Raw genomic sequence first — 9,413 nt, forward strand, 5'->3', positions numbered from 1 at the left:
AAGCTGAAATTTTTACAGCGTACTCAGGACGTAAAAAGTGAGGTCGAGCTCGTAAATGAGCAACATAGGTCAATCGGGTCTTGACCTATGGGTCCGAAGGACCCATCTTGTAAACCGTTAGAGATAGAACAAAAGTTTAAATGTAAAAAATGTTCCTTATCAAAAAATAAACAACTTTTATTTGAAACATTTATTCGTAAATATCACTGTTTACCCGTGAGGGCGCAAATTAGGCGTAAATTGTTTAGTATGTATTACATAAATTGTATATGTATGTGTAATGTGATAGAGTAATCAACACTATTTATGCATATTTGAACAATTAACTCAGTTCATTGTTTATTTTCACTTGTTTTTTTATTAATTTTTATAAGAAACTAGATGACGCCCTTGACGGCCTTGTACACAAATTTCAAGTTTTTTAATTTTATATGGGAAAAAAATTGTCACTTTTGTTTCATATCTTCTACCTTCTAAGAGGGGAGTATTACCAATATGAATAAAAATTTTTTCGATAATTCGGGAAATCATATGATAGATACGAGTTGTTTTTTTCTAGGACAAAAGTACTAATAATTTTATAAACGTTCCTGCTTGGAAGTCATAAGTATGTTTTTTAAATATTTTTTTAATCTAAAAAAGTTTTTTTTAACCTCCGAACCCAAAAAAGGGTGTTATTATAATTTTACCGCTATATGTGTGTTTGTCTGTCTGTCTGCCTGTGGCATCGTAGCACTTAAAAGAATGAATCGATTGTGATTTTTTTTGTTTCGTTTGAAAGGTAATTTAATGGATAATGTTCTTAGATATGTTTCAAGTACGAGTTTAGGGTTCCGTATCCGAAAAAATTATCGGGTTTTTTTAAATTTTGAAAATTTTACTTGTTAATTACTGCGTTTGTCAGACGGTATGTCAACACCGTCAGAGAATTATTAGCTATGAAGAAACTATATAATTGTTCTACATAATTGTAACCGAGGCTGTCGAAATTTAGTCAACAATGATTTGCATTTTATTTCTCACATAAAACACAAAAAGTAAATTTTGATTAAATTTTCGTATTCAATGTAACTTTTTTCTGGAAGCTCTAAATAACTTACAGAAATGAATCAAACTAAACCCAATTAATTTCATTCATGGATTTGTTGAACACAATGAATGAAATAGAATAATGAATTTCTGAAATCTGAAAAGAAAGTAACAAGTCCGGTTATTTACATAGCAATTTTAAGGAGCCTATTCAAGTGTAGAGTAGCTCAAGTCTTTCCAATAATGGGCCTCGTCTGTTAAAATTGCTGCGTTAACAACTGGACTTGTTTCTTTCTTTTCAGATTTTATTTATCGCGGTCGCGTTTTTTTTTTATTTATTTATTTTATTTTAGACTTTTTAGTGTCCCGGAACTAAAATAAATCTGTTATAATATTATATATTAAAACTTTTTAAACCAATTTATATTTAAACATATATTTTTAATCCCCTTTTAATTTCCTTATTTTGATATCACACTCGATAGGTTTGGTCAATTTTTTTTTTTTTGTCAACGTATTAATATTTCGCTCTATAAACCCGATTTTTTTTTCAAGCACCTATCTAAGAACACTTAACACAGTTTTTAAGACGAATAAAAGGATACCTTAACAGGCGAAATTCATTGAGCCGTTTGGAAGATACGTGGTAAGAAAAAACTTTACTAACAAACATATACAAGTGAAATTTACAAAATTTAAAAAACCCCAGACAAATTTTTCGGGTACGGAACCCTAACTCGCGCTTGAAACATATCTAAGAAAACTTTCCATTAAATTGCCTTTTTCCTTAAAACCTTTTTCAAATTAAGACGATTTTTTAGTTTTTTTCGGGTACGAAACCTTAAATTCTCACCTGAAGTATTACAAAGAACACTCTCCATTAGATGACCTTTCAAACAAAACCAACCATCCGTTTAGGCGCTACGATGCCACAGGCAGACAGACACACACACATAACGGTCAAACTTATAACACCCTTTTTTTAGTTCGGGGGCTAAAAACATAACTATTCTTCGACCGTCAGGTAAAAATAAATTCGCCGTGTCACCATTGGTGGGTGACGCACCATAAATACATGTTTTAGAATTTATTCTCTGCCTCTTATTAAACCACAAATCCAATTTTTTAAAAATTTTAAACTTAAAGTCTCTAAAAAAACTACTACAATGTATGAATTTGTAAAGCCCTGGTCTATTGATCATTATTGTTATTTTTTAAAATAAATATTTTTGGATGTGACGTGCAGCTTGCGTACCTATAGGAACCTTTGAATTTTGTACAGCTGTTTCTATAATGCATTGAATATCTTTTTATTTTTTGCAACAATCAGAATGATATATCCTTGTAAGACAATTATTTTGTGCTACTTGTGCCATTTCTCCACCTTCTTCTATACACATGTGATATAATAACAGTGTGGCCTTGTAAGAAGCATATGTGCATCGATGGCTGTCATTCATATCATTTCTTTTCATTATTTATTGCAAAGACGAACAAACAGTGCAGGTTTAAAAATTATAGCGAAGTGCAGATATTAAAAAATAGATACTAGCCAGGTGCTTGCTTGTCACCTAAAATATGGTTCTGTAGGTATAGAAAATTGAAGAATTTGAGTCAAATTGGTATTTTTTGATTTTTCACAGCTTATATTATTTTTTGGGGTACCCGAAAAAATAGCATGGTAATATTAAAATGGAATTTATTTTTCTAGGATTTGATCAATTTGAAATTAGGTTCCATTAAAATAAATATTTGATCATTAATATTCAGTTGAAAAGTAATAAACCAATCATCGATTATTTTGCAAAAAATAATTCGATAGATTTTAATTTCTCATTAAGGTAAACTTGTTTTAAAAAGACGTTTTGGGTAGTAAAGGTAGAATGTGTTCTTAAAACAAATTTTACGAAAAAAAGACACCTCAAAAATTGTTATGTTTGTCAATCCTGTCACATACATAGAAGATAAATAAAACATGTAAAATAAAGAAACTTTTGTCTCCGAAAAATTCAAAATATAAAATTGTAGATGCTACTTTTGTCCGTCGTTTCCAAACTTTTTAAAGTTGCTTCTTAAATTGGATAAAATGTACTCTTCGCAAGGAGATAGGGTTTCCAAATCAAAATTTGAGAAATTATCGACATTGTTCTAGTTAATTTGGAGATATTTATACAAACATGTAAATACTAATAAAAGTGGCCCTTTGTCGTGGGTATTTAAAAATAATTCAAAATAATTTGACAATTTATTCCTCCGAATTTATTCATTAATTTATTTGATCTATAAATACAAAGCAACTTTGCTTAATTTTTTTATTAAAATCATATTTCAAGCTTTTTTTATTAGCTTTTAGTAATGACTGTTGTTCCACCTTAGATATAAAATCAAAGAAATTATCACAGGTATTACTAAAATCAATTTGTGAACAGGGCGTAGGAAAACTTTTGATGGTTTTTGCTATTTACCTTCACGTTTACATAATGACCTATTATTCTACCAAATTTCAACTTTCTACCTGGTCGAAAAGCGGCTCTAAATTTTGATTGATGCCAGTCAATCAGTCAGTGAGTCTGGTATTTCTCAGCCTTTAAACATATGTAATCTGCACATCAAAAACGCTTAACTCTAGAAGTTTGAAACTATCAGGCCTACCTAAGCCATTTTCAGAGCAATATAAATAAATATTAATTTCTCGGGATAGAAAAGTATATTATTTTCAAAAGAATCGAAAAATCTGGATTCTCCAGAATATATAACGAACGGTTTGTAGCTCTCAACATTAGGAGTAGGTTGGAAGAATGAATGAGACATTGACTTTACAAGTCATGTATTCGGCCCGAACTCACGTATGCTGCCCTAACTTGACATCGAGCTGTATTTCTCCACAGAGAACCTGGGCACCTCAAAATCCGAGCTTTCATCCAAACCATTCCGAAATCCTATTTCCAAACATCCCGCAAAAATCCTTTCCTGAAAATTAACGAACTGGGCCAACGACCTGGGTCAATTACAACTGATTAGATGTAATCCAAATTGTAGGGACGGCTTACCCGTCCAACTTAGTTTAAGTTTTGATATCAATGGTTTTTTGTATAAGATTTCTCCATTTAAGAAACGATGTTAAATGTTGGTATATTTGGATGTATTTATTTAATAAGATGATGTATTATACGTAAAGCTTAGGATAGGCACTATAGATTCTAAGAAGCTACAAAGAGATGCAATTATTTTATGTAAAATATTTTTTGAAATAATTTATTACTCATTCTCAAGCAAAATTGTTGTGAATTCAATTTGTTTTTTGAATAATATCTAGTTAAGATTTTTGTGTTTATATTTCTCAGAAACTAATTGTAATTATTATGACATACAAAGTCAAATTTTGGTTACATAAAAAGTTTTTTTTCAATATTATCATTCTAAGATCTGTAGGTACAAACTAAGGTAAGTACTTGAAAAAAATTGTTTTTTTATGGTCAATAATAGAAATATTGTTTTTCTGAATATAAATAAATGAAAGACCATATTCATTTTTTCAATAAATATTTGCACAAAAAGCGAAACAAACATTCTTTAATTAAGACCTTTTCTTGAATAGTATCATGTGGTTTTTCGATATTTTTGTTGGTATAAAAAATGGACATAAACTATATAAATATGTACATATTTGTTCATAAAAAAAATTGTTCAAAATACTTGTAAAATGTCAAAATATATTATGACATAAAAATTTGTTACACTAATTTAAAATAAACACAGCGGGATGTAATTAAAAAAAAAGTCAGTTGCAGTCCAATTTATAGAAATGTTTTTTTCTATTTTTTGTTTTGTTTAAAGAAGGTTGTAATGGACTACCAGTTTTAAGATGACATGTTTTTAGTAAACGTTTGATTAAGCATACACATGCTGTAAGTTAACAGTTACCTTAAGAGGAAATTGAAGTTCCCTGATTTTAGTTTTGGTAAGTCTCAAATTGGAATACTTTCTTGATTATTACTGTCCAAATTTTCACCAATTATTATTTAATTTATAATCAAAACTCTTAACCGGTCAAAAGTACTTTTAAGACGTAAATTCAGTCAAAAGTATTTTTGACCGCAGGCTTTCGACAATAGTGTTTTGGACCGAAATTACAGTCAAAATACTATTGACCATTGAAACTGGCGAAAAGTAGTTTAGACTAATTGATACCAAAACAACTCGGTACAAAAAACGACTCTCGCGTGGATCAGTGAATGATCGCAATCATAGGGCTAACTTTAAAAATAGGGTTAACCAAATAGCTAAAAAATCCATAGACCCGTGCTACCTCGACTCCATTAAAGGCATGGCCGACCCCTTGGATCAATAAATGAACGCAATCACAGGTTTACCACAAGAACTAGAAACACGCAGACCCATGCTAATTCAACCCCATCAAAGGCAAGGCCAACCCGCGAATCTCTGATTGGATGCAGTCACAAGATTACCACAAGGGTCATGAAACCCGCAGACTCGTGCTAACTCAACTTCATTTAAGGCAAAGTCAACGTGTGGATCAATCTGTGAACGCAGGGTTAACGGGGTTAACGGGAGTTGCTTTTTTACCGAGTTGTTTTGATCGGAGTTGTTTTGGCACCGGGTACTTTTTGTGTCGACTTGTATTTACCGGAGTTGTAATCATTAAATGTTTTGACCAGAGTTATTCATGACGGTTCCTTTCTAGCGATTAAAACTAGTTTTGATGATAATCGTGAGACCGCTTTTGATCGCAAATTTACAGTCAAAAGCACTATTAATCAATGATTGTCCGGCAAAATACTATAGACGAACCTATGCTGTCAAAAGTACTTTTCACTTTAAATACAACTTTCATATTAAATCTGAGCATATGTCTTTCATTAATCAATATTTTGATAAGGCAAATATGTGCTGCTCTGAGAATTTGATTACCTATTTTGATATGTATACTTGTAAACAGCCGAAGAAACACATGCTATGCAAAAAAATTATTTTATGATACCTACATAAAATAGTTTAATGCTTTTGTATGGCATGTGTTTCTTCGGCTTTATGTTTAGTTTGAATTCTGCGTACCCCTATTTTAAAATATTTTTGTTTGCGTGCATTATTTTATAAATATTGAATAATTTATGAAACTATTTTTATCAATATTGATAAACACTCACATGTAAAAATATCTTTTTTAGAAATAGTCATTAATAACAGTTATTAATAGTTTATGGTTACTATCGTTATCGACTTGTAGTCATTAGTTATTAGACAAGTGTGAAAATTGTTGATTTAAAGAATGTATAATTCTACAATATGTTGCATTGGCATAGTGAAAAATTACTTTTTTGATTAAAAAAATTGTGTCAATCATGTCAATCTACAAGATAATAATTTTATCAAATTTTCATATTTTTATCAAACATCCCATCCTTATACCACTAATAATAAGGGCTGGTAATCTTCAAGCGATTAATCCGATTTCTAATGAGCGTAGTAGACAGCCTGCTGTATATGGTTGCCAGTCAGCTGTGGACAGAAATGTGTGAGATTTTGAAAACATTGTATAAGCCTCCCATCAACTTTTCCAAAATTTGTTTAGTATCCTAAAATATATATAATAACCCTTAAATACCGAAAAATTAGCATTCAAGAAAAATTAGCTAAAGTAACGCACAATTCTTTGTCCCGTTTTCGACTAACAGATTTTTTGTGTCAATCGAATGGCATATGATCTTCAGGATTTTAATTATTTAAAATATAGGAGGTACTGATTAGTGATTGGGATACATTAAATTCAACGATTATTTTGTCTTCTGTTTATGTTAAACGAAAGTCATTCAAAATGCAGTTACATTAAAATGATAACCAAGAGGTAACCAAGACAAGTTAAAACAAACAATTGACTAATTGTTGACTAATTGTTGAAATACCATGCAAATGATGTAAAGGCAGTGTTATTTACACTGTCAGATTACACATACATATATGTCACACATACATAACTGATATTCCCATATAATACATACTATAAAATTTGCGTTCTCACGGATAAACAGTGATGTTTACGAAAAAATGTTTCAAACAAAAGTTGTTTATTTTTTAATGAGGAAATTTTTATACATAAACTTTTATTCTATCCCAATCGGTTTACAAGATGGGTCCTACGGATTCAAGACCCAATTGACCTATGTTTCTCATTTACGAACTCGGCCTCACTTTTTATGTGCTGATCACGCGATAAAAATTCCAACTTGATATCTCTTTTCATTTTGAGTTATTGTGATGGCAGACGGACAGACAGACAGACGGACATCCGGAAGTGGACTAATGATGTGATTTATAAACACCTATAGAAAAATTTTGCTCGTAGCATCAATATTTTTAAGCGTTACAAACTTGTGACTAAACTAAGCATACCTTGATATATATTACATATACATATATACATGGTATAAAAATGAACAATTTTTATTATATTTTGTTGATAAAATTCAATCAAAAATCATAATAAATGTATTTCAAATTTCATTTTATTATGGACATTTGTTTACAATGTGTAGTAAAATGACCTATGAATAAATTATTAATTTTGTTAATACATCACGTATTTAAATGTCCTTTTTTTAAGATATATAATAAACTTAGAACAAACATACGAGATTCAATGTTAAAATCATTAACTTATATTTTCCAGCCCGGAATATAGATATTAAAGCTCCGGATAGGGTTACCACCTCAAGATAGTTCCGCGAAGTCGCTAGATAAACCAGAAAGTCCAGAGATAGTCCAGAAAGTCCAGAGATAGATTTTTGATGCTTTGAGTGCTTAGTTTTTCCATAATCAAATATTTAAATAAATAATATTTCAAGAAATTTAAATTAAATGCTGCTCAGAATGGTCTAATTTACCTGAATATATAAATAAAACAAGTGAAAACAAACAATTGACTGAGTTAATTGACGAACTTGACCTCACTATTTACGTCCTGAGTACACTGTAAAAATTTCAGCTCGATATCTTTTTTCGTTTTTGAGTTATCGTGTCCACAGACGGACGGACGGACGGACGGACGGACAACCGGAAATGGACTAATTAGGTGATTTTATGAACACCTATGACAAAATTTTTTTCCTAGCATCATTATTTTTAAGCGTTACAACTTTGGGACTAAACTTAATATACTATGTATATTTCATATATACATGGTATAAAAAATAAAAATAATAAAAAACTTTTTTTACTCATTGTCAGAGATCTTACCTTAAACAAAAACTCAAAAAATACTTTTTCTTACTTACTTCTGGATAATTTGATATCGGGAGTGGGGAGAAACTACAACATTTCGGAAGTCTCCCTAGAAACCCTAGTTCCGGAGATTCGAGTTATTAAAATTTTGCGAACTCGAATTCTGAAAATTTAAATAACTCCGAGTACGATTTTTCAATATGAGTACATCGCAAAACATGAACAAATTAGGCGACCTCTCTGCTACTCGCGCAAAATTTTTACAAAAAACTGTGAATTTCATATCGCTACCTATCTTTATGAATTCATATTTACCGAATGAGAAGTACAAAACCGCAGGTAAGAAGATGTCTTTGACTGGTATTAAGTCCTCAATGAAGCCATTGTGCACGAATTCTCTCGTACATCTAGCGGATCATTAGCTTATTTTGATAAGCTAATGGGAGGGGGTTAGGGTAGCTGCCCCTCCTCGGACCAGGATTTTCTATTGATTTCGTTGACTAATATGTGTTTAAAATTCTGTCGAATTTATGAAATTGTTGGGCCATAAGGGACCCCGCACGTTTAGACAGGAAAATGGCTAAACCTCTTAACCTAGCAGTTTTCGAGCTATGGGCGATCAAAGCTACACATATTTTATAATTATAGTATATGACTACCGTGTGTGGTATGTGCGTATTACTATATCACTGTTATACCTACTGTTTGTGTCAAATTGTATTATATTGTGTTGTTAGTTGGTGTGTTGTACGATGTATCATTATTAAGACGGTAGTCATGTACTCTAACTATAATGTTCCAGTAGCTGTGATCACCCGTTGCTTGAAAATTACCCATAAAAAAATTTGTAAGCGTGAGAGCTTTTGATTAGAACGATCCGAAGAATAATTTGAGGAAGATTAGAAAAGGTTTTATAGAAAGCCATTTTCCTATCTAATCGTATGAGGTCCTTTACACCACTCTAAACCAATAATTCCAGTGCCCTCCCTCTTTGGTCTTTGGATCAAATAATGGAATAATTCTTGTAAAATATTAATGTGTCTATAGTTTTTCGTAATATACCGAATCTATTGAAAAAAAAGAATGACGTGATATTTGTATCTGTCCATTTCAACACATTGTCTTGGGTCATCATAATATCTATC

Source organism: Chrysoperla carnea, chromosome 1, assembly GCF_905475395.1.
Source record: "Chrysoperla carnea chromosome 1, inChrCarn1.1, whole genome shotgun sequence".
Lineage (NCBI taxonomy): Eukaryota > Metazoa > Arthropoda > Insecta > Neuroptera > Chrysopidae > Chrysoperla > Chrysoperla carnea.